The sequence below is a fragment of the Dipodomys merriami genome, unplaced genomic scaffold (assembly GCF_024711535.1).
Source record: "Dipodomys merriami isolate MVZ:Mamm:240054 unplaced genomic scaffold, mDipMer1.0.p SCAF_1, whole genome shotgun sequence".
Taxonomy (NCBI): Eukaryota; Metazoa; Chordata; class Mammalia; order Rodentia; family Heteromyidae; genus Dipodomys; species Dipodomys merriami.
This window is the reverse complement of record NW_027202270.1, coordinates 103,429,998-103,454,155: the sequence shown is the minus strand read 5'-3', so window position 1 is coordinate 103,454,155 and position 24,158 is coordinate 103,429,998. Positions and strand designations below refer to the sequence as shown.

General features: G+C 38.3%; 1 long non-coding RNA gene across 1 annotated transcript; it reads right to left on the bottom strand.

Annotated features, from left to right (window-relative positions):
- Nucleotides 1–13,204: 13,204 nt before the first annotated feature.
- Nucleotides 13,205–15,335, bottom strand: LOC138803766 (uncharacterized). Its single transcript, XR_011365042.1, has 3 exons — nucleotides 15,178–15,335; nucleotides 14,882–14,946; nucleotides 13,205–13,434 (listed from the first exon to the last, which is right to left on the bottom strand). It is a non-coding gene; the product is annotated as an uncharacterized lncRNA (long non-coding RNA).
- Between the last annotated feature and the right edge of the window lie 8,823 nt (nucleotides 15,336–24,158).

Here is a 24,158-nt window from a genome sequence, read left to right as displayed (position 1 = left end):
TCAGTTTGGTTATTCCATAGAATAGTAACAAGTTCTTAATTCTAATTAAGTGACTAGTACCTAAGCAAAATAGTCATTAAAAGTGATAGAAATGTAATTGCTCCACCAACTGGTCAGCTATAATAGTTTAGTAGAGCAACAGAAAGAAAAAAAGTGTTGTTTACCTATGAGAAAAGTTTATTTAAAAAAATAATATAAGTGAGCTTTTAAAACAAGTTATTTTTTGAAACCCATAATTGTTAAATTGATCACTTTTTGTTGTTGTTGCTTTGATGTTATTTTTTAAACCTATTTTCCTTTCTAAGTCATATGCTGAATTATCATGTGTTTATTAAACCCACATTCTTGTTCTCTGCTCAATCCAGTAGCTGAGATGGATTTAAGCTAAGACCTTCCTCAAGGCCACTCAATATTAAAAAAAGAACTCTTTTACTATAATTTTATTCAAAAAGAACTCTTTCTAGTGCCAGTGGCTCATGCCTGTAATCCTACTGCTCAGCAGGCTGATATCTGAGGATGCTGGTTCAAAGCCAGCTTGGGCAGGAAAATCTGTAAGACTCTCATCTCGAATTAACCACCCAAAACAGAGCTGGAAACAGAGCTGTGGCTCAAGTGGTAGAGCTCTAACCTTAAGTGGAAAAGCTCAGGGACAGTCCCTGGAGCCTGAGTCAAGCCCCAGGACCAGCACATCCCACTCCACTCCACCCCAAAGAGAGACAGACAGACAGACAGACAGAGAACTCTTAATTTAATCCCAAAGGATACCAGATACATTAATTTTAATTGAGATGCCACCACTAAACTCTGTTACTATATGTATAATTTCCACAGATATTGCTCATGGTCAGTATCTTTGGCTTACAGATTAAAAGAAAGAATATGTTAATAAGAATATGTTAAAGAATATGTTAACAGCTTTTTAATTTAGTTTTCATTGATTTTTTCCCCTCACAACTCCTAAATTCCAAATTCCTTTCCAAGACCAACTGCAATCAGCTCTGTGGCAATCTTTCCTAATGAATGAGCTGCTCAGAGCTGGATGGACTCTGTGGAGAGGATGACTCTTCCTTTCACTGATGGTTTCTGTTATGATTTGGATATGAGGGTTCCCCAAGAGTCATGTTGAAGGCTTTGGCCCTAGTGCTGCAATGTTCAGAAGTGGGGATTTTCGGAAATGATTAGATCATGTTAATGTATCAATCCATTGAAAGGTTCATAATTTCATGGCTAACTAGAAAGTGATAAACACAGGATATGTAACCTAGTTGAAGGACATGGGTCCTTGAGGTCATGTCCTTTAATGATTATATCTTATTCCCCCTTCCCCTTCCCTTCTCTCTTCTTTCCTCTTTTCTTCTCTCCTATCCTATCCTCCCCTCCACTCTTCCTTTTTCCCTCTCCTATCCCCTCATTTCCTTCCTGGCTACCATGAGATGAAGAGCTTTGCTCCACCACTTACTTCCTGTCATGGTTTTAAGTGCTGATATTGCCAAGAAAAAATATTGAGCATGAGAAAGCCTTTCATCAACTATTAATTATTACAAGGTGTAGTGGTGAGCATACAGGAGGGTGTAGTGGTGGTATTTCAAAGTATCTAGGATGCCATGATATTTCTCTGAAAAAATAGGAGGTGATAAGATGTCACTTAAAGAGAAGAAATAAATTTCTACGCCTGAAGAGTCAGATTGGAAGCAGTCACTAAGTAAGAAGAATAAACACAAATGCTAAAACCAAAGCAAGCAGCCTCTGAAACATACCCTTTCATAACAATGGAGTGTCTTAGCAGGAAAGCATTCACAGAGGCTTATGGTCTCTGATTTCCTCCCACTCTTTTGTTACTCAACTTATTACCCACAGAACAGGAGTTCTGTCTGTTCCCACCCACACTGTCTTACACTCTTGTGTTTTCAAGGTGCTGGCCGTGACTCATCCCACACCTCATTTTGCTTTCAAGCCTCCCTATACAATACACTCTTGCCACTACTTCAAGGTTCAGCTTAGCAAGCATGATTCAGGCTGTTTCCATTTTCCACATTTAGCTCTCACCACCTGAGGCCCCTCATCTGACCTCACTTTTGCAGCAGCAAGATCTGAGTGAATACTGGGGCCACTGAATGAATAATCAATTGCTTTCTCCATCTTGCTAGATTCTCCAGACATTTCTAGCATTCCCACAGGGCACAGCTTGCCTCCCCTTAGTGCTTTTACACAAGGTCAAATGGGAAATCACCACATTTCAGGAACTGCTTTTGTAGAAACAGACACCAAGGAAGATAGAACCCACTGCAAACTGCTGGAGAGGCCAACAACCTTCCAGCAGACAAGGGATGGAGGTGAGATTCCCACTGCTCCTCTTCTTCCCACTGCTCCTCTCCTTCTGTGGCACTGGCAGCTGTACCTAGGCTTCTAGCCATGGCTGTATATATATTTAAGTGAAGGTAAAATAACTTTTATCACTTACATTTTCTATTAGTGTCTACTCATGATATGAAATAGTCAGTCCCATTATAATATTAGATAATATTAGATCCATACATGTATACAAATATTTTGTTCATATTTATCTAGACCTCTCTCCTCTATACTTCTCTTCACCCCATACTTGTTCCCTTGTTCTTCAATAACAATTCCCATACTCTACTTTGATATCTTTTTTAAAAAGCCCATCTATGAGGGAAAAAAAAGCATATGTAATTTTTCTGGGTCTGGCTTATTTCACTTAATATGATGATCTACAATTCCATCCATTTTCCTGAAAATAAAATGATTTTGTTCTTCTCTATGACTGTATAATACTCTATAGTTTAAATGAGCCACATTTTCTTTATCATTCATCATAAACTTCTAGGCTGACTCCATGACTGGGCTCTTATGAATTAGTGCTGCCATAAACATGGGTTGGAGATATTTCTATTGTATGCTGGCTTTGTTTCTTTTGAGTATATATCCAAGGCTGGTATAGAGACATTCAACATTTGTTCATATATTTGTTGGTTACTGTCTCATTTCATTTGCTGCTTATTTGCTCAGTACCTTTGCCCACTTAGTGATTGTTTTTTTCTTTAATCCAAGCTTTGCACTTCCAAGTAGTCACTTCAAAAAGTTGTACATACATTTGGATGGTGCTAAAGATAGTTTGGAATTCTTATTTTGGAATTTTTCTTTTCTTGTAATGCTGCTGATTGAGCCAGTGCCTTATGAATGATAGACATGTACTCTACCACTGAGCTACATCACTAGATCTCTGTTTAAAATATTTAAGAACAAATTTATATTCCTAAGAACATCTGGGGCAGTCTATAGCTATTCCTACCCAAAGCTAGTCCCACTTGATGACCTCTGTATGAATTTCCTAATTTAGAAATCAAACCTGTCTTCTCTGAAGGTACTTAAAAGAAAGTACTTTGGAGATCATTCCATGAAGGTGCTTCTATTACCAAGTTGCAGCACCTCACCTTCCAAGGATACTAGTTCGAATTATTTAGATGGATGAAGGCTGGCATATTTAGCTTAAGAAAATTAGGGATGTGGCTCAGTGTTAAGAGCTTTCCTAACATACACAGGCCCTGGGTTTGATCTCCAGGAACACAAAGAAGGGGAGGGAAGGAGGTAGGGAAGGAAGGAGGGAGGGAGGAAAGGAGGGAGGAAGGGAGGGATGACAGAAAAGAGAAAAAAAGAAAAAAAGAAGAAAAGAAAACGAAGTCATGCAAGCCACAATATTTTGTTTCCAGGTATAGACTCTCATTACTCCCTGTAGGGTCAGAAGTCTTAGCAAAACTGCAATTTTCTCATTGTCTGAGAATTCCTTACAGTGAAATTTGATCACATCAAAGTTAAATGAAAGTTTATTTCTAATTTAGTTAGTATATTTCCAATTTGTTTAGGAATTTGATCTTTGATCTTTTTCAGATTGGACCAAACATTTATTTAGCATTTACTTTGTTTATTTAGCATTTTCTTTCCTCCCTTCTTTCTTTCTGTTTGGTTGGTTTTACTTTTATTGTTTTTTTTTTTAATTTAATTTTATTTTATTTGAGAACATACTGTACAGAGGGGCTACAATTACATGGGCAGGATAATGCATACATTTCTTACCAAGCATTGCAGCCTCCTCCTTTGTTTACCCTTCACCTCCCTTCCCAGCCTCCCCCCTCCCCCCACCCAATTATACCCCCTCCCCCCCCCCCACACCGACATTGTAAAGTTGGTTTTGACATGACATTTTGTACTTCTCATTGTTGCAACAGGTCCACCTGAGTCTCACTATGCAGCCTAGGCTGGCTTCAAATTTGCTATGGAGTCCATGCTGGCCTTTAACTTGTAAGCCTTCTGCCTCAGCCTCCTAAGAACTGCCTGGTATTATAGTTGTGCTCTATCATGTCTGGCTCTTTTTCTCTCTTTCTGAGCTTGTTGAACATTTCATTCTTCATTCAAGATGCCATTCAGATGTAAACAACTTTTGAATGTTGTAAATAATACAGAAGGAAAAAAATCACAGAAATATTTTAATCTGATAAATTAATATATGACTAATATATGACAAAAATTAATATATGACTAATATATGACTAAATTAATATGATGACTAATATATAATGATAGGAAAATATATGTCACTACTGTGGATAAAGTTAAATATCATCTCTTTTTACCTCAACACTGTTACCTACCAATGTATAAGCTCAATGGAAAGTGGGCATTTCCATTAGATATTTTACATGACTAAAAATTCATGTGATTTTTCTTAAATACAACATTATAAACCATCACAGACTGTATAATAGCAGTTTTGTTCAGTAGCAACAGTAATATGGATTCCAAAATGATAGCACTTGGTTGATGATGTAAAATTGTCTCAACAGTGAAATTCTTCCACTATATCATTACCAAAAATTTCAAACATAAAGTGAAGTTTAAAAGATTTTATCATAGACATCCATATATGTATCATCTAGATTTTACTATTCATGCAAATACTATAGTTTTTTAAAAAATTACATATCCATATGTAGCTATTTCTCTATGCACTTTCTTTTTGAAGCATTTCAAAGTAAACTATATACATTACTCATCATTAATTGGAATTCAAATCTATATATTTTATTTTGTAATAATAATTATACATAATGAAATGCACAGGTAAGTGTTCTAAGCGTTGACAAATGCATACACTGTAGATCCTGACACCCTATAAGATAGCACTCAAGAAAGTGGCATCAGGGCTGGGAAGGTGGCTCAGTGGTAGAGCGCTTACCTTGCATGCATGAGGCCCTGGGTTCAATTCCTCAGCACCACATAAGCAAAAAGAAAAAAGCCAGAAAGTGGCGCTATGTCTTAAGTGGTAGAGCGCTAGCCTTGAGCTGAAGAGCTGAGGGACAGTGCCCAGGCCCAGAGTTCAGGCCCCACAACTGGACCCAAAAACAAAAACAAAACAAAACAAAACAAAAAAGAAAAAGAAAGTGGCATCATCCCAACTAATCTGTTCACCAATACTCATAAGGTGGTTTTCAAAAATGAATGTTTCTTAACATTCAATATTACTTCTTAATTTGCTATATTCAACTCCTTTTACTAAGGAAGTACCTACACTATGTGAAATATAGTCTGTCACGTTGGAAATTCATTAGATTAAAAAATTGAATGTTTGTATTTGTTGCTGGTATAAGTCAAGAAAGAGCAAGGTTAGTTTAGTAGTTAGTGACATATTCCTTGCAAGATTAACAAGCAAACTGTGCTGTCCCTGTACTGCATCTTTCCTACAGATTTTGTATGTAAAAATGATTCATCATGAGTCCTTTAAAAATAAATGCCAGCCAGATACCAGTGGTTCATGCCTGTAATCCTAGCTACTCAGAAGGCTGAGAACTGAATATAGTTCAAAGCCATCTTAGGCAGGGAAGTCCATGAGACTCTTATTTCTGATAAATTACCAAAAAAGGTGGAAGAGGACCTGTGGTAGAGCACTAACCTTTAGCAAAAGGAGCTCAGAAACAGTGCCTAGGCCCAGAGTTCAAGCCCAGGACTGGCAAAATAAACAAAGAAATATAAATAAATGTTTTTATCTCTGTTATTTCTATATTGTACAGCATGAGGTTACAAGATTCATACAGAAAGTAAAATATTACTGTAGTAAAGCAAATTAACCCAAGATATACAAATTTATAGAAAGAGGCAATCTACTCATTCGTAAATTGATGACAATAGATTATTATTTATTATAGTCCTGTTGGACATTAGATCTCTGGACTTGTTCACCTATATATCTGTTATTTTGTATCCTTTGGCTTACATGTCCCTATTTCCTCCCCAATTAAAGAGCAGATAGGGAGAAATATTTTCTTAGCTCTGTATTTTTGCCTCTGTACAAGTGCTATAGGCCATACGGAAAACCTTATACTGCTACCTTCTCCACTGCTTGATATTTATGGGGCAGTGGTGCAGAAACAAAGCTGTCCACACCCCCTCAGTCCATTCCTGACTGGGGCACCCTTTCCATCTCTATTACCACAAGGCTTTTGCCCTCTACTCTCAATTTTTGAAAAAGAAGACAATATTGCCTAAGGGAAACTGACTTTCAATTGAGCTGTCTAATGAGTCCTAGGACAGAGAGGCATCAATGATGGAAAAACTTCTCTGCCTGAAATGGAATGCAACAGAAGATACGAGTGTATAATCTGACATGGTTTTAGATGAGTAAAACAAAGCAGGTAACAGAAGCAGTGGAGGAAGAAGTAGAAAGCAAAAGATGAACATAGAGATAACCTTTGAGGGGGATTGTCCATTTCTGTCTTCATAACTTATGTTCTAGTAGCTGATTTTCAGTCCCTGGGGACTAAGGACTTCTTGGATCTGACTCCTAAGACCTGTCCTGAAAACACTTTTATGCTTGCCCTTTCATTCAAGGCAAATTTCCCAAAGCTCAGGAACACTGGCCACTCCTCTTGGGCTACAGGGTGACCTCTCTATTCCAGCCAGAGAGCAGATAAAGGTAAACAAATGAGCAGAAACAGCCTAGCATTGTTTAGCATTGTAATAATAGTTGGCTTTTATGGCTAGAAGAAATATTGCTTAGGCCAAGCAACGCTGTAGAATTCTGTTATCTACCCAATTTTTACATCTTTAATATGAATAGCATTTCTAGTGACTAATTTTGAACTGAACTTTGAATCATTTGAACAGATAGTGTAGTATATAACATGGATGACTATAAATGTTATAATTGTTCAAAGTACTTAGTTTAAATTTCTGAGTTAATTAACAGGCTTATTAATGGGCCAATTCTAATATGTACTTTTTTGAGATCAGAAACTTAGGGACCATGATACCACCCAAAGTCATCAAACTCCCAAGTTGGAAGGATTCAGAAAGACTTAGTCTTTGACTTTGATTGCTTATGTATTTTGTCTCTCCCTATTAAAAATACAATGGTTCTACTTTAGGCAGGACTGTTGGAAATGAAATCTTTCCTTCATTTAATATTCTCCCAAAGGATCATATTATGATAAGTTACACAGAGTTCAATTTCAATTCTATCTCCCCAGGAATTTCACTCCCTCCAACCCAGCACCCCTACAGAAGTAGGGATGGGAGGAATCCAATTAAATAAGAAGTGGGATTTACTCTGATTTTTGATAAGGTATCAAGGCACCTAATATAGATGAATTAACAAAGATATAGCTCTCTGGCTCTGTCCATTTATTTCAAAAATATTTTTGAGCTTCTGTAAGATAGTCTTGGGGCTATAGAAAATAGTCCTTCATAGAACTAATAGAGGAAATACATATTAATCAAATTGTCATGTAAGTAATTCAAACATTATAATTGTGATAAATGCTGTATAAAAGAGGAATATAGTGTTATGTGACTGAAGGATGGGAGTAAGCCCAGTTCTTGGAAGGTTTCCCTGAGGAAGTGAGTTGAAATTGAGATATGAGTGTGGTGTGGTAGGCAGTTTTCTACAATGGTCCAGTGATCTTGGCCCCTTGGCTTAGTGCCTGTACAATCTCCTCTTTTTCAGGATAAGCAGGGACCAATAAGAATATGGCAAAAGTAAGGAGAATTCACTACCATGACTAGGTTGTAATGTACATATGACCAAGAGGTTTGGAGTGTCAATGAGGGAAAAAACAAATGAATTTGAGAAGAACATAGAAGATAAAGAAGATGGAACTATGTGATGGTTTAAAGATGATGGAAGAACAAGAAAAGATGATGGGAAGAACAAGAAATATTAAAGATGGGCTGGGAAGGTGGCTCAGTGGTAGAGTACTAGCCTTGCATGCATGAGGCCCTGGGTTCGATTCCTCAGCACCACGCACAAAGAAAAAGCTGGAAGTGTCGCTGTGGCTCAAGTGGTCGAGCGCTAACCTTGAGCTAAAGAGCTGAGGGACAGTGCCCAGGCCCAGAGTTCAGGCCCCACTACCGACAAAAAAAACAAACAAACAAACAAAAAAAAAACAAATCAAAGATAACTCCTTGGATTCTGTGTTTGCTATCCTTGGGAATAGAACATTGAATTGGTCAGGGTAAAGGGTCAAATTGGTAAAGGGTCAAAGATTATGAGTTCTGTTTGTCTGTTAAGTATGAGATGCCTATGTAACTTACAAGAGATAACAAGTCGTTGCATGTGGCAATCCTGACCTCAGAGAAATGCTCTGGGTAAAAGATGAATATTTTGAGGATTCTGATAGCAAATGAAGCATTAGTGGACACAGAATTTCTTGCCCAGGGGAAAGAGAGAGAGAGAAGAAACTTGTATTTGAACTTTGCGGGACTCCTACATTTCATGGCTAAGGAAGGTAGAACATTGGTGGTGGGGACGACAGTTGCTACCAGAACAAAGAAATCAGCAGTACACAGTGATCCTTGCCTGGCTGTCTCTTCATATGTTTCTTTATGTCACTTAGATATTCTTCCTTCATTATACTTTGCTAACTAGCTCTAAGAGTACACAAAGCACATAGTAGGCACTGGCCAAATACTTCTTGAATAGAATCATTTCCTTGCTATTTAAGAAAGGGTAGAAGGAATAGATGTGGAGGCCTAATTCCTTGAAGCATATAAACAAATGAGCAGAGTACAGGATATTATTTCATTTGGTAGAAGGTAAACATACAGCTACGTGACTAAAATAGTTCAAAAGCCATTTCAGTAGTTTCTGTTGCTGAAATGTTTAATCAAATGTTTAATCTCTCAGAGATTTGGAGAGCTGATAACAAAACAGGACATTTTGGCCCCACATTGCAATCAGAAGTTAATTATTGTTCATACCTTCGGTGTTCCTTGTTTCAGAGTCTTCAAGAATGTGAATTCCCAATGCCAGGGTTATTGGGGAAGATTTGTTTACTTATTCAAAAGTAACAAGAACTTATTGCATTCATAATATAATTACCCTTTGATTAAAACATCACCAGCTATAATAGACTTGGGGTCTGTGGGAAGGGGGTAAGACTAAACTTGTACTGGTTTTCTGGTGCCGCTATTAAAAAAATACCAAAACTACATGAGTTTATTCAACAGAAAATCTATTGTCTTTACAGATCTAAAAGCTAGAAGTCCAAAATCAAAGTGTAAACAGGGACACATTCCATCAGAAGGTTCATCTAGCTTCTCATGACCCTAGATATAACTCAAATGAACACATCTCTTGGGCTACCTTTTTTTCTTTTGCCAGTCCCAGGCTTGAACTCAAGGCCTGGATACCGTCCCTGGGATTATTTTGCTCAAGGCTAGCACTCTACCACTTGAGCCACAGTGCCACTTCTGGCTTTTTCCATTTTTATGGTACTAAGGAATCGAACTTAGGGCTTCATGCATGCTAGGCAAGCACTCTACCACTAAGCCACATTCCCAGCCCTTGGGCTACCTTTTTAATTCATGAAAAACTCCAAACAGCCTCTGAGGTAAGCAAGTTTAATTGTTCTCACATTCAGAAAAGAAGAGAGCAAAATAGATGTTCCAGAATATACAAAAATATTGTCTAACGTAATAAAGGGTTGGACTCAACTTTCTGAAAAGCCTGCCTAGAAAGATGATTTCCTGACATAAAATAAGGGCTGTGTCAGGAAACCTTTCCCCTACATGCCTCTGATCAAAGATACCTTCACAGAGCCAGTACTTATGACTCAAGCCAGTGATCCTAACTAGTCAGGAGGCTGAGACCTGTGAATCAAGATTTGAAGCCAGCCTGGGCAGAAGAATAGAGCAGTGGCTCAAGAGGTAGAGTACCAGCCTTGAAGAAAAAAAAATCCAAGCAATTGTGCAATGCCCTGAGTTCAAGCCCTAGTACTCACTTCCCCGCCCCTCCATCTCCAACCATAAAAGTAACTCCAGGGGCTTGGATGCCCACCATTGGCATTTTAAGGGCCTCTTAGAAATAGACATAGACTAACTGGCCAGGATGACTAACATGTTAGATTGTCAAACTTATGGAGATTAATTTATTTGATTAATTTATATTTTCAAGTTGCCTAATTTACTGCCAGTACTGTTTGGGAGAATCTAAGTCACGCTATCACTAATCTTTTTTTTTAAGATAAAATTTGAATAAGACAAACAGTTTATAACTCAGCTACAGTAGAGAAAAGGAGAATAAATGAAATTTTTGAAGCCAATAATTATCAAAATGCTTGAAAACAAAGCATAATTAGACTTCTTGGTTCATGTTGATTGCTCATACTAATCAGCATTTAGGACATGGCTGCAAAGTGGGGAACTATTTACTTAGAGCTAATAGTTAGAAGAGAGCAGAGAACTTTGAACTTACTGGAAATCCTAGTGTCTTTGATTCCATGTTTCTTGGGATCAATCATACTAGCCCCCTAATTAGAAGTCTGAGTTCAGTAAAGGCTCCAAAGTGCCGGGCCCCATGACGAGTGACAATTTGAACTACAATGCATATCGATGTTCTATGCCTAACAAACAAACAAAAAACACACAGAACAAAGACGAAGCCAAACTTTACCATCCTGCTGAATTTTCCAAGGCACACATCATGTCACTCCTTGTCTTTCAACCCCCAGGTGAAGTCAAAGCACTTTTCTTGATAAAATCAATTGTTACATTATTAATCCACAAAACTCTAAAAACATGAAAGAAAAAGGTAGCATTTCTAAATTCCAGCACCCATAAATAACCACTGTTCTCTTTTACATTTTGGCACATATTTTTCATAGTAGAAACTTGGAAGCAATAAATTAACAGAACTCTGAAACTCACATTATTCATTCTAGAAATTCCTAGGGAGACCACCAAAATTAAGGCAAGTACTTAGGTCAGAGTGAAAAGTCTGACAGGACATAGGACAAAACCAGCCAGGGAAGAAAGCAGAGACTAAATCCAGACAAAAAAGAACCATGGCGAGGAAGAGGACAGTAAATTTCTACAACCTGCTTTCGTCAAGAACTAGACATAGTTCAAGGCTATATACACACAATCTCATTTAGGCATTGTATAGAATTCTCATTATACAGACAAAATTGTTAACACTAGAAAGATTAAATTACTTAAAAAATGTTTATTCAGCTGGATGCAGGTAGCTCATGCCAACTATATAAAAGGCTGAGATCTGAGGATCCTGGTTCAAAGCCAGCTTGGGCAAGAAAGTCTGTAAGACTCTTTTATCTCCAATTAACCACACAAAAAGCCAGAAGTAGAGCTATGGCTCTAGTTAGGTCTAGTTAGGCAGAGTGCCATCCTTTAGTAAAAAAAAAAGCTAAGGGACAATGTCCAGGCCTTGAGTTCAAGCCCCAGTACTGGGGGAGGCAGAAAGGGAGAGAGAGAGATTCAGTAACAAATTGACAAAGTGTGTTTGATCCTTAGATCAGTGCTCTTAACCTCAGGAAACTCACTATTCAGCAAATGAACACTAGTCAAGAGAAGCAGAAATGGGGACAAAGTGATGTTAGTTCTAAAAGTTTACAAATGCCTTCGTATTCTGGCTTGCTTTATTCCTTCCTTCCTTCCTTCCTTCCTTCCTTCCTTCCTTCCTTCCTTCCTTCCTTCCTTCCTTCCTTCTTTTCTTTCTTTCTCTTGGTCTATTTTGGCCAGACCCTTAAAGTTTTTTTGCTGTTTGATTTTCCTACTTCAATGCAGGCAGCTGTAGCTTATTCGTTTATCATTCTATGCTCATCAGCCTATAGAAAAGCTCCTTCAATAATGTGTTCAATGAATGGCAGATTCCTACATGATTTCAAGGAGGATAGGAATACTTATTGGTATAGGGCTGTAATGAGGGTGGGCAATGATGTGAGTGAGGGACTCATCATGGCCTGCAATGTAGACCCCCCAGAAGTTGACAACCTCATCATCCTACAATGAAGGCATGAGTAGGGGAAGGTGAATGGTACCCACATACTTCTCTTGTGAATTTTTCCCTTTCTGATACACTTCAGAATGTGTGAAGCTCCTCCTGGGAAATAAAAGAGGAAGAACTAGATAGGAAGAAACTTGGTTAGGGAGCCTCACACGAATTGTCATACTGCAATGAATTTCCTAGTATATAAAGACTCTTGCCTTGATGCATGTGCACGACGCCACTGGTTCCCTAAAGCATTTAGGAGCTTAAGGCAATGCCAGGCTCAGTGTTTGCATGCCCAGATTGTTCTCCTGAGGCAAAGTGAAAAGTCCTTTTTGATTCCTGCTTCATCCATAGGAAAAAAAATACATACTAGAGAAGTCCTTAGTGGTAACCACACTGTCCCTGAGCATAATAGAAATATTTTAAAGATAAATGTCTTCCAATTGCTGTGTCCTTTTATCTGGCATCTCAGAGAAGGGTGTTAAAACTGATAAGCAGATTTTCTTCACGGTAAAGTAAAATGTCAGAGACTATAGAAAGAATGATCACACTTAATGTAGTCTAAAATAAGAAGATCTGGCTTTTGTAAAGTGTAGGTCTACTCAAGATATCACTGTTTATCTCCTACAAAGCTTATTTAGCTATTTTCTCACCTTTGCACAATAATCTCATAGAAAACCCTCATTTTTCATTTGTATTTGCCTGAAATCTCCAGCAGCATCTGTCCCCGCTTTCCTCAGGAAGGAACCCCTACAACCAATGAGCTCCTTTCCCAATACCCAATCACCAGCTGCTTTGTCCTTAAAGCAAGAAGCTCTTCCAAGATAAACAAACAGGCCAAATCCAAGCCCCTTTCTTAATGGTGATTTGCAAATAAGCGACTGATACTTGTTTTTAGAGACTGGGATTTCTTCTTTATGCTCAGGAGAACAGGTGTTTTTCTCTTTTCTCTGTCTCTATCCTTCCTCCTAAGACAGAAGGGAAAGAACGACTCCTTTGCTTCTGGCTCACAATGCACATCAGGACAGCTGCTCCTCTGGGAGGCTGTTTCCAAGTCTGCTGAAATCCAACTTCTGTGGCTATGCATCATTCGTCTCTCATGTCTTTCTTCCCAAGGCAGGTTTTACCTAGAGGAGCTAAGGGCCAGAAACAGGTGTTTCTCTTAAAGAACCTTCATGACTTTTGTGTTAGTTAAGGAAGACTCTGTAATCTGAAGGGTTTCTGTGCTGTAAAGTTCAGAGCTAGAAATTATACTTCTTTTTGCTAGGATTTCTTTTCTTTCTTTTCCTTCAATTGTTTTTCTCTTATTTCTTCCCTTCCTTCCTTCCTTCCATTCTTCTTCCATCTGTTCCTTCGTTCTTTCTTTGTTTCATTGCCACTACTGGGTCTTGAACTAGGGACCTTGCACTTTTGCTTGCCTCCTTTCCTGAAGAATGGCACTCTACCACTTGAGCCACTTCTGGCTTTTTGCTGGTAATTGGAGATAAAATTCTCTCAGATGTATCTGCCTGGGTTGGCTTTGAAATGGGATCTCAGGTCTCAACCTCCCAAGTAGCTAGGATTATAGGCATGAGCTATCAGCACACAGCCCTTGCCAGGCTGTCATGATAGACTTTTTTTTTCAAATATCACTTCATGGTTTTTTTGTTGTCTTTTAGCCTCTATTAATGAATATGTTTTATTGAAACCTCATTTCTTCAGTGACTTGCCTCAAATTTGTTTTGAGAAGCAGATAAATTATGAATAGACCCATTAAACACTGCTATTATTCTAACTGTGCTGTTCCTCTCACCTGAGGAAAAATTAACCCAGGAAAAATTTTGTACAACCATGCTCCTAGTAAGGGATTTCTAGCTAGAAGCTTTTGGCCTCACACCAAGATCAAAATAAATAGAATAACTTATTCCTTTATATAGAAAACTTCTTACCGGGGCTGGGAAGGTGGCTCAGTGGTAGAGTGCTTGCCTTGCATGCCTGAGGCCCTGGGTTTGATTCCTCAGCACCACATAAGCAAAAAGAAAAAAGCCTGAAGTGGCGTTGTGACTCAAGTGGTAGAGCGCTAGCCTTGAGCTGAAGAGCTGAGGGACAGTGCCCAGGCCCAGAGTTCAGGCCCCACGACCAGACCCCACCCCCCACCAAAAAAAGAAAACTTCTTACCATCAATAAACACCTACTTGTGGGCTCCAAAAGTTATCAGTTGCCACTTATGATTGAATAAAATAATCTTAATTAGAGTCATTCTACTTGGAAAATGAAAAGAAAAATTTACCCTTGAAGGATAAATACTCAAAACCAGACCACGATATTCATTAAAAATTTCTACCAAATGAACAGAACACAATATATAAAAAAGTGAGAAAAATACCATCAGGTAAGGTGAGACAGAAGTCAGTGTTTATAAAACCTGTTTATGATTTAATTATGCCTATAATCAAGAATATGCATATACTCACACTGAAATCTCCTAGGATCAGGAGAAAATCCTAAACGAGGTAAATCAAGGCAAGGAGGAGGAAGTGCTCGATTGACAATTGTGATCAATGAACCCCAAAACATTCTAACAGAAATGAATGGTATATATACCTCACATGATGCTGGATTTGATTGTGTAGGCCTCAAACCCTGTAGCATTCTCCCTTTATTTGTGCCTATATATTTGAAAAAAAAGGGGGAGGGGTAAATATCCAAGTTTACTTTTTTAAAACTAAATAACATTGCCTTGTGGCACTCATATTGTATCTATTACACATTTCACTTCAAAACCTCATCTCCCCTAAACCCTCTTCAATGTGCTTGAAGTAGCACTGCCAAAGGAAAGGAATTTTCTATTTAACTAGAGCACTGACATTCTGTTACACAATTCGATCTTGTCTATTTACCTGCTCTCAAAAACACAAGACACTAAACACGAAATGCTGAATGCGTCGAGTCTGCGGTGCCATAGGTGTCTGAATGCATCTGTAGCTTCCTCTCACTCATCAGTGTAATTGTTGCCATGTTATTCCATTTTTTGATTAGTCTAGTCCCTCAAGCTCAATGCTTTTTTTTTTTTTCCTGGCCCAACGTTCTTCTGCTGGTTGTCATGGTGACCGAATTGTTAGAGAGGAGAAAGGCTCTGTTGTCTGTCATTGTTCTGTTGTGGTTGAAGTAACGCACGAGGCAACACAAGTGAAGTGGATGGACCTTTTTTGCTCTGCATCATTTCATAGTATTGAAAAATCTCACATAAAAAAGGAGCAAATAGGCCCAACCAAAGAAATAACCAAGCTCTTTCTAAAGGAAAGTGCATATTATTATAAAGAGGCGAAATGGCACTAATGATGAACTGAGTAGTCTATGAAAAATGCTGCCGAATATTTCAATTATTACTAGGAACTATCACTGAAACTTAAACATCACATACAATACCTACCATTTTGCAATTTAGAGTAAATATAGTTTTTAACTATACAATTGGTACATCAACCCTTTGATTCTGAAAGCTGTGAGACTTTAACCTGATGTTCTGTTTAGCCTAAAGATACTACATTAGACATTAAGACTGAAGCAGAATTAAAAGAGTTGGGCAAATTTGTCTTCCATGATCACATACTGTTAGCATCCAATTCTATTTTGGGAATGTAAAAACATTTAAAAATGATTAGGACTATAAAGGGGGGTATTTTATTCAAATGGGAAAGTGGGTTTTTTTTAAGCTAACTAAAGTAAATACATCAATTCTTCCTATTTTTCACATTTCCTGATTTTCTTTTGCTAGAAAATGGGGTCTATACCATAGGAAAATGACAGGTGAAGGGGTATATTATAGTAGACAAGGAAAAATTAACAATGGTTTCTATAAAAACTACTTTAAACCATGTCCTATCATGGCTTTGGTAGGCATATCTCTTTCTTAATTGGCAATTACTTTCATAAGTATGAGCAAACATATTTTCCACTATAAAGTTTTAGAATGATTTTTTGTTGTTGTTGTTGGTCATGGAGCCTGAACTCTGGGTCTGGGCGCTGTCTCTCAGCTCTTCAGCTCCAGGCTAGTGCTCTACCACTTGAGCCACAGCGCCACTTCTGGCTTTTTCTGCTTATGTGGTGCTGAGGAATCAAACCCAGGGCCTCATGCATGCAAGGCAGGCACTCTACCACTACCTTCCTAGCTCAAGAATGATTTTCATTTTGCTCTTTCATTTAATTATCTAATACAAAGTAGGTAATATTTTGGTAAAACATGATTGGAAAATATAAAAAGTTTAAAGTTTACTATGAAAAGAATTCCCTCCCATGCCTGAAAGCTATCTAGTTTCCATATACAATTATTGTTGCTGGTGTTTTACTTTGTTATTGTAGTTCTCTTGTGTTTCTTTATATAGACATTTGAAAATACTAATCGATTCTTATTTTATTTTATTCATAGATAAGTAGCATCATACAATTCACATAGCTCATCATGTCTTACTTCACACTGCAATTTGTTAACTGAACACAGAAATCTCTGCCCCAGCCAGGCACCAGTGGCTCACACCTGTAATCCAAGCTACTCAGGAGGCTGAGATCTGGGGATCACAGTTCAAAGCCAGCATGGGCAGGAAAGTCTATGAGACTCCACCAGAAAATGGAAGTGGCACTGTGGCTCAAATGGTAGAGCACTAACCTTGGGCTGAAGAGCTCAAGGACAGTATCCAGGCCCAGAGTTGAAACCCCACAACTGATTTAAAAAAAAAAAAAGAAATTTTTTCCCCTTTTTCTTTTTTACTTTTTTTTTTTACAACAGCATAGTATTCCATCATATTCATGCACTATAGTTTATTTAATTTATGAATGCACATTGGGACCATTCTAAATATTTAGCTTTCACAATGAATAATGATGTGTATTTGTCATTTCTTATGTATGCAAAAATATGTGAAAGATGAAATCTCAGATGTGAAACTTCTAGGTTAAAGAGTATATTTGCATTTGTAATTTTGATGCAACATTTTAAATTCCTTTCTGTAGAGGTTATTTCAATTTGCACTCCCATCAACAGTGCAAAAAAAAATACCTGTTTCTCCATACCTTGCCAACAAAGGGTAATATTAAAACCCTTGAAATTGTGCTGATCAGATAGTAAAAAAATAGCACCATTCTGTAGTTTTAATTTAAATTCCAGTTATTAGTGATCTCAAATATCTTTTCTGTGTTGTAGAAATAATTGTATTTCTTTTCATGATGATCCTTTCCTCAGACACTTTGTCCTTATATCCTTTTGGGGTGTTGATTTTTTAGAATTGATTTCTTGGGGCTCCTCCAGTATTTGGGAAATTTACATTTTGATTGTGTTACAAGTTGAAAATAATTTTCCCAATTTGTCTGTATTTTGATTCTGCATATCTGACGTATTTCCATGCAGAAGTTCTGAGTTTTATATAATCATATCAATCTCTTATTGCTTCTGGCTTTTGTCTCATTCCAGGGCATTAAAGAACCCTCCCTCCCATGTATGGGACATTCACAATATTTGGTATATCTTCTTTTCTTTTCTTCTTTCTTTGAGTAGTTTTAATATTAATGTTTACACTGTATATTTACCTAGATCAGGTATGAGATCCAAATTCAGTTTAAGACTTTTCCCTAATGGCTTATCTAGTCATCTCTCTCTCTTTTTTTGGGGGGGGAGGGGTCTGGTCGTGGGGCCTGAATTCTGGGCCTGGGCGCTGTCCCTCAGCTCTTCAGCTTGAGGCTAGCGCTCTACCACTTGAGCCACAGCGCCACTTCCAGCTTTTTTCATTTTGCTTATATGGTGCTGAGGAATTGAACCCAGGGCCTCAAGCATGCAAGGCAAGTGCTCTTCCACTGAGCCATCTTCCCAGCCCTCTAGTCATCTCTTAACCCGTTATGAAGTAGTCCACCTTAGCCTGCCACTGATTTTTTTTAGTCTCCCTTTAGCAGATGTTGAAGTTATGAAGATTTTAGGTTTACTTCCAGACTTCCTATTCTATTTCCTCTTTATTCATACAGAGAGTAATACAACATCAATACCAGCAAACATTTAACATTTAACCTTTTACCAGCAAACATTTAACCTTAATACCAGTAACTTAACATTTAATATCAGCAAAATGAACAGGAAAGTCCAATTCTTGTACTCATTTGATTTAATGATGCATTTTCATAGCCCAAGTATTTTGTATATTAGCCAATGCTAAGCCCATATAGCTATATAACTCACCATCCAAACATACATTCCTCCTACTTCCCCCAAGAAATAGACCTATTATGCCAAACCAAACATTGATTGTCATTCAATTTCTACAAAAAGGTGGCTGAACTATTACCACTTTTTCTATTAAATGTATGGCAGAAGGTGATTTCCTCTTTCTGCATATGCCTTTAAGAGTTCCAGAGTAGTGGCGCATTCATTCCCCTCTCATGGTAGTTTATGCCAACAGAAATCTGAAAACACACTGCTCTCAGATTTGGAGGGTGCTCCACGATGACTTTAAAGCCTAACCATTAAAGAGCATTTGAAAGGGCACTTACTATTTAGTACCCATAAACATATATTTTGATTTTCTTTCATACTGTTTAATGGCATAATATTCAGCAAGGATCTGTGGAAACCAGCTAGCAATCACAACAGACATACTCCAGAGGAGTACCAGCACTTCCCGATTGTGCCTGCCTTCCTCCCACAGCACAAGGGCTTCGGCCGATTCCATCATCACCCCAAATATTCACAAGCCTGTTGTCTCTTATTGGTTTAATGTAGAGCATTCACACAGATTGAAGTTGATTTTCAGAAAAGAAAAGGCGTATAAATAATACTCTTTGGCTGTGATCTTGAGGCATCTGAGCTCAATCTTCCTGCTTCTACTTCTCCTTCTTATCAAGTATTTCAACACTGGGAAGAAAATTAATATCTCACAAAAACAACAGCAGTAAAAAAAAAAAAAAGACTTTTGGAGCAGAATCCACCCGATAATCAGAAGTGGCAAATAGAAGAAGGCAAGTGGTGCCCTTTCTCGGTGACACAAACAAGAAGACACCGAGAGCCTTCCCTTTTGCTTAGAAAGTGCCCAGACCACTCATTGCAGGAAACGTTTGCCTACCTATCACTTCTCTCTGAGCCCATTATAAAAGGTGAGCAAAACTGAAAGCTTTCCTCTTCCCTCCCCAATTAGTTCAGATTGCAGTCGACCTTCAAAGGCATCTATTGCAGGGGTATTTTTCTGGTGATGATGCTGTGAAAATAATTTTCCTTTTTTGAAGGGCTTCCTTGCTATTCTCTCCCCATGGCAACTTTTGAAAATTTGTTAAAACACACACATGCACACAAACCTCTCAGACTATCTGCAAGCTCTCCAGGTAAGTGGCAACAAATAGCAGTCACAAAGAAGTGTGCACCCAGGACAACTGCACTATTGTGATCATTTGGGGACCTTTGCACAGACTTTTCTGTAGGTCCTACTACACCACCAGGAGGGTTAGTGTGTGTGTGTGTGTGTGTGTGTGTAAGTACACAATCAGAAAAGATAGATTGAAGCCAAGGTTTGTGTGTTTGTTAAATTAAGCAAACAGTAGTTTGGTCCAATTTCTTTAAAAACAGCCAAGAGACATTTACCATTTACTTATTTAGTGTTGGTAATGAGGCTCGAACTTGGGGCCTGATGCTCTGGCTTGGCTTTTGCAGCTCTAGGTTGGCACTTTCCTATTTGAGCCACATCTTCACCTCTAGCTTTTCAGTGGTTCAATTGGAAAGAAGAGTTTCACAGACTTTTCTACCCTGGCTGGTATTCAATTTGATCCTCAAATCACAGCCTTCTAAGCAGCTAAAATTACAGGTGTGACTCACCAGCACCTGGCTGATAAAAGACATTTCCTATGATGCCAGTATCTGCATAGAAAGAATGGGAAGGCTTCTAAATCTTCAGGATATCTGTGCACTTGTTATATGACTAATAGTTGAGTGAGCTTTGGGACAAAAGGACATTGTTGGAATAGATAATGCTGAGGTTCTGAGGGACTATACAATATTCAGAACTACTGGGTGCTGTGGTATTAGTCACAGTGCTCAAGTCATGATGACACTCCTTATAACAACACATTCTCCCCAATACCCACACATAATACCACTAAATAGATGCACATCTAATTGATACACAGTGAGAAAATCATGCACATCTCTCATAGTTTTAAGTAAGCACTTGACCCATTTCAGGCATCCTAATTATGTTCCTTTTCTGGGGGCCTTTATCTAAAAATATTCTCTAAGTTAGGTGCACCCAGAGAAGAAAGAAAAGCATCCAGCATGTGTTCATGTACTATAGTTTCTAGGAGAGATAAAAATGGCTGTTTTGATTTTATCTTTTCTGCTTAAGAATTTTGCTGGAGCTGGGATTTAATGGCTATACCAGGAATTGGAAACAGCATCCATGGACCAGAATTTAAATCTCATGGATGCTTCTTCCTCTCAATGCTTTCATGGAGAATGAATGAAGAGTTAATTTAAAAATAAGCCCTGCATCCTAATTTTTAAAAGGTAAGAAGGAACTGGATGTGTGTAAATGTTTGGATTAAATGTGGCTGAGAAATGTAGCATATTTAAATGGCGTGGCACTTTGAAAAGGATGGAATCAGGTTTCATAATGATGCAAGCATCTACCTAATGGAAGTAAATTTGCAACATAGTAGTAGAAAAGGGCAGACGAGTGGTACTGAGAATCTAAGTGAGGCAGCACTAAAGAACGAAACCTGTCAAGTTTAATGACTGACCTTGTTGGGAGCCTTTCAGCTCTGACAATGAGGATGTGAATTATCCTATTATTATAAATAGGGAGATCATCTTTTTAATGCAACTCAGCCTTTCACGTTTTTATTTAACTTTAAATTAAATTGAACAATTTCAGAAGCATCCTCCTGTCTCTTCAAGGAAATAAAAGCTAATGCCGAGAAATAGTTTGTGTAGCTTGATAGATTTTGTGTAGCTTTATATAGTTTTTTTCATTTTCTTTCTTTCCTTCTGTTTCAGAGAGACACTGTCTGCTCTGCCAAACTCTAATGCTTTGGCTTTCATTTGGATATAGCTAAGGTGCCTGGGAAGTTTTTCTGTAAATTCCTTCAAATCCAGAGGAGCTGGAGGAGGTGCTAAAACGCTGGGTTCCTCTTAATGATTTCACATGAACAACATCTTTGGAATTCTGATTTGGAGACTGGCTGACCACTTGCTAGCCCTGCTGCCAGTAGCAGCAGATGAGCTACCATCAAATGGTCTCTGAGTTCAGCTTAGTACAACTTTCTTCTTAATCCAAAGTTAGGTAATGAAATAATATTTGTTTAGAAACATTTACCAGGCATCTGCTTAATACTATAAATACTACCCTGGTTTTTTGTGCATAGGAAATCTTTTACCGGAAGATCAATGTCTACAAATACACATTTTTTTAATGGAGCTGTTTCAAATTCTCCCACAAGAGCTTCTGCCTCACCCCCATTACACTCACTTTTTTTTCTTTTCCTTTTTGGGTTTGTTTCCTTTCAACATATTTTAGGAACTAATCAGCTGTATAAAAGGTACCACTGTTTATCTACTGTTTGTCTTGGTCTTCATTGCAGCTCCTTAAAAGATAGAGTGCAAACAAAACAAGAATTAAGGTCATTCCATTTAGATCCTTCAGAGAGGAAGACAAGGACTAAGTTATTGCTGAGGACAAACAGAGGAAGGCTAAAGGAATCCAGGGGAAAAAAGGGGGAAAAAAAGAAAAAGAAAGCTTCACTGTTTATTATTTGCCAGTATCCAGAGCAACCCCATTCCCCTATTGGTAGAGGGATTACACTCACATCTTCAGAGATTAATGGAAAGCCTACACAATTCCCTGGCCTACCATTTCCCCTGCTCCACAGCGCATTCTCCAGGTAGGTGGACTTGGTAGCGCCTCCTCCAGGGATGAAGTATAGGGCATGCACACTACCCAAAGCCTGACATTGTGTGTCCTCCATCTGTGAGATGCACACAAGCACACATGACTGCAAAGCAGATTCCATGGCCAGAATGACCATTAGGAAGTGGTTTCACATGTGAAAATCTTAACAAAACAAAATCAAAAATCCATAGAAAAGCATTACAGAAACAGGTAATTCTGTCCCCCCCTTTTCTTACACATTCTTAATTGCGACCCTGCTCTCCTTATTTAATTTGAGATAGTCGGTTAACCACAGTTGTTCATTAAGTTCCATTAAAATATGTTAACCTTGAAGTTGTTTAAATACAGCAATAGATGGATGTGTCTGCACCAGTGATGCATTGTAAACATCTGTCTTATAAGGACATTAAGGTCGGGAGGCAGAAATCACCACTGCTAGCTAGCAGAGATAGAAGTCCTATCTTAGTACCTAAATAAGGCATCTTCCATTCTAGTATAAACATATGCTAAGTATCTGGTGCTTAAAGAAGAGTTGGAATGGGGCAGAAGATGTGCTGCAAGTGGTAAAGTAACAGCTTATGAACAAAAGCACAAGGTACTGAGTTCAAGTCTCAGTCCCAGAAAAAAGAAAAGTTTTGGCATTTTGGCTGATTTTCCAACAGTAATAATGATTGTAAATGTTTATGGAATGTTTACAATGTACCATGCAGCCTTCTGAGCACGTGGCTTCTGTTATCACTTTGTATCAACATAATAAGGTTATTATCCTCATGTTACAGATGAGGACAATCCAAAGTCCACTGAAGTCAAGTCATTCATCCAAGATCACAGAAGTAGTCAGAAGCAATGTCAGCTGACAGGACCATAGTTGTATGCCAGACCTTGCAGTTTTTATGCTTACAACATTGGTTCCAATGGACCTGTTACCCTCAGAGAGAAGGATGCTACCTTTAATCCAGACATGGGAAAAGAGGAGGCTGCCTTCAGAGAAGCTTCAAATGATTTCCTCAGTTCCTAGAGGAATTTAGCTACTCATAAAGTACAATGTGGTAGTGCAGTATTGAAAATCCTATTGAACAGATCTCCTAAAATGATCAATGTCTCCTCCTTCAGCAATATTTGATCTTTAACTTAACCTAGTTTTCCCCACCTATAGTGTCAAGTTTTCCCAGGCAGGATGAGATCTGTTTGCAAAATGCTTGGCATACGGTGGTTTTGCCCGGCTCTCTACCTTATTTGAGTATGACTGGTCTGGTTCATTCATTTCATTGCAAACTGGACAGAATTAAATTGCATTTTAAGCTTTAACAAGTCACTGTTGATTTAAATCAAAATAAAGATAAATGAGCTGAGCACTGGTGACTCAAAACTATAATCCTAGCTGTTAAGGAGGCTGAGATCTGAGGATCATGATTCAAAGCCTGCCCAGGCAAAATAGACCACAAGATTCTCATCTTCAATTTCCAATTAAACACCAAAAATTTAGAAATGGAGGTGTAGCTCAAGCGGTAGAACATCAGTTTAATTGTTTTTTAAAAAGCTAAAGGACAACACCTAGACCCGGAATTCAATTTGCCCAATATGGGCGAACACAGACACACAGACAGACAGACAGACACAGACACAGACACAGAACCACAGGCACAGACACACAAACACACACAGACACACACACAGACACACACAGACACACACACACACACACACACACACACACACACACACACACACACACACACACACACACACACACACACACCAGATATTGAGGTGTTTTGTTTTTTGCCAGTCCTGGGACTTGAAATCAGGCCTGAGTCCTTGAGCTTTATGGGTTGTTTGTTTGTTTGTGTGTGTATTTGTTTCTCCTCTCAAGGGCGCTCAACCACTTGAGCTACAATCTACTTCTGTTTTTGTTTGTTTGTTTGTTTGGTAATTCATTAGAGAAAAGATTTCCTGCCCAGGCTGGC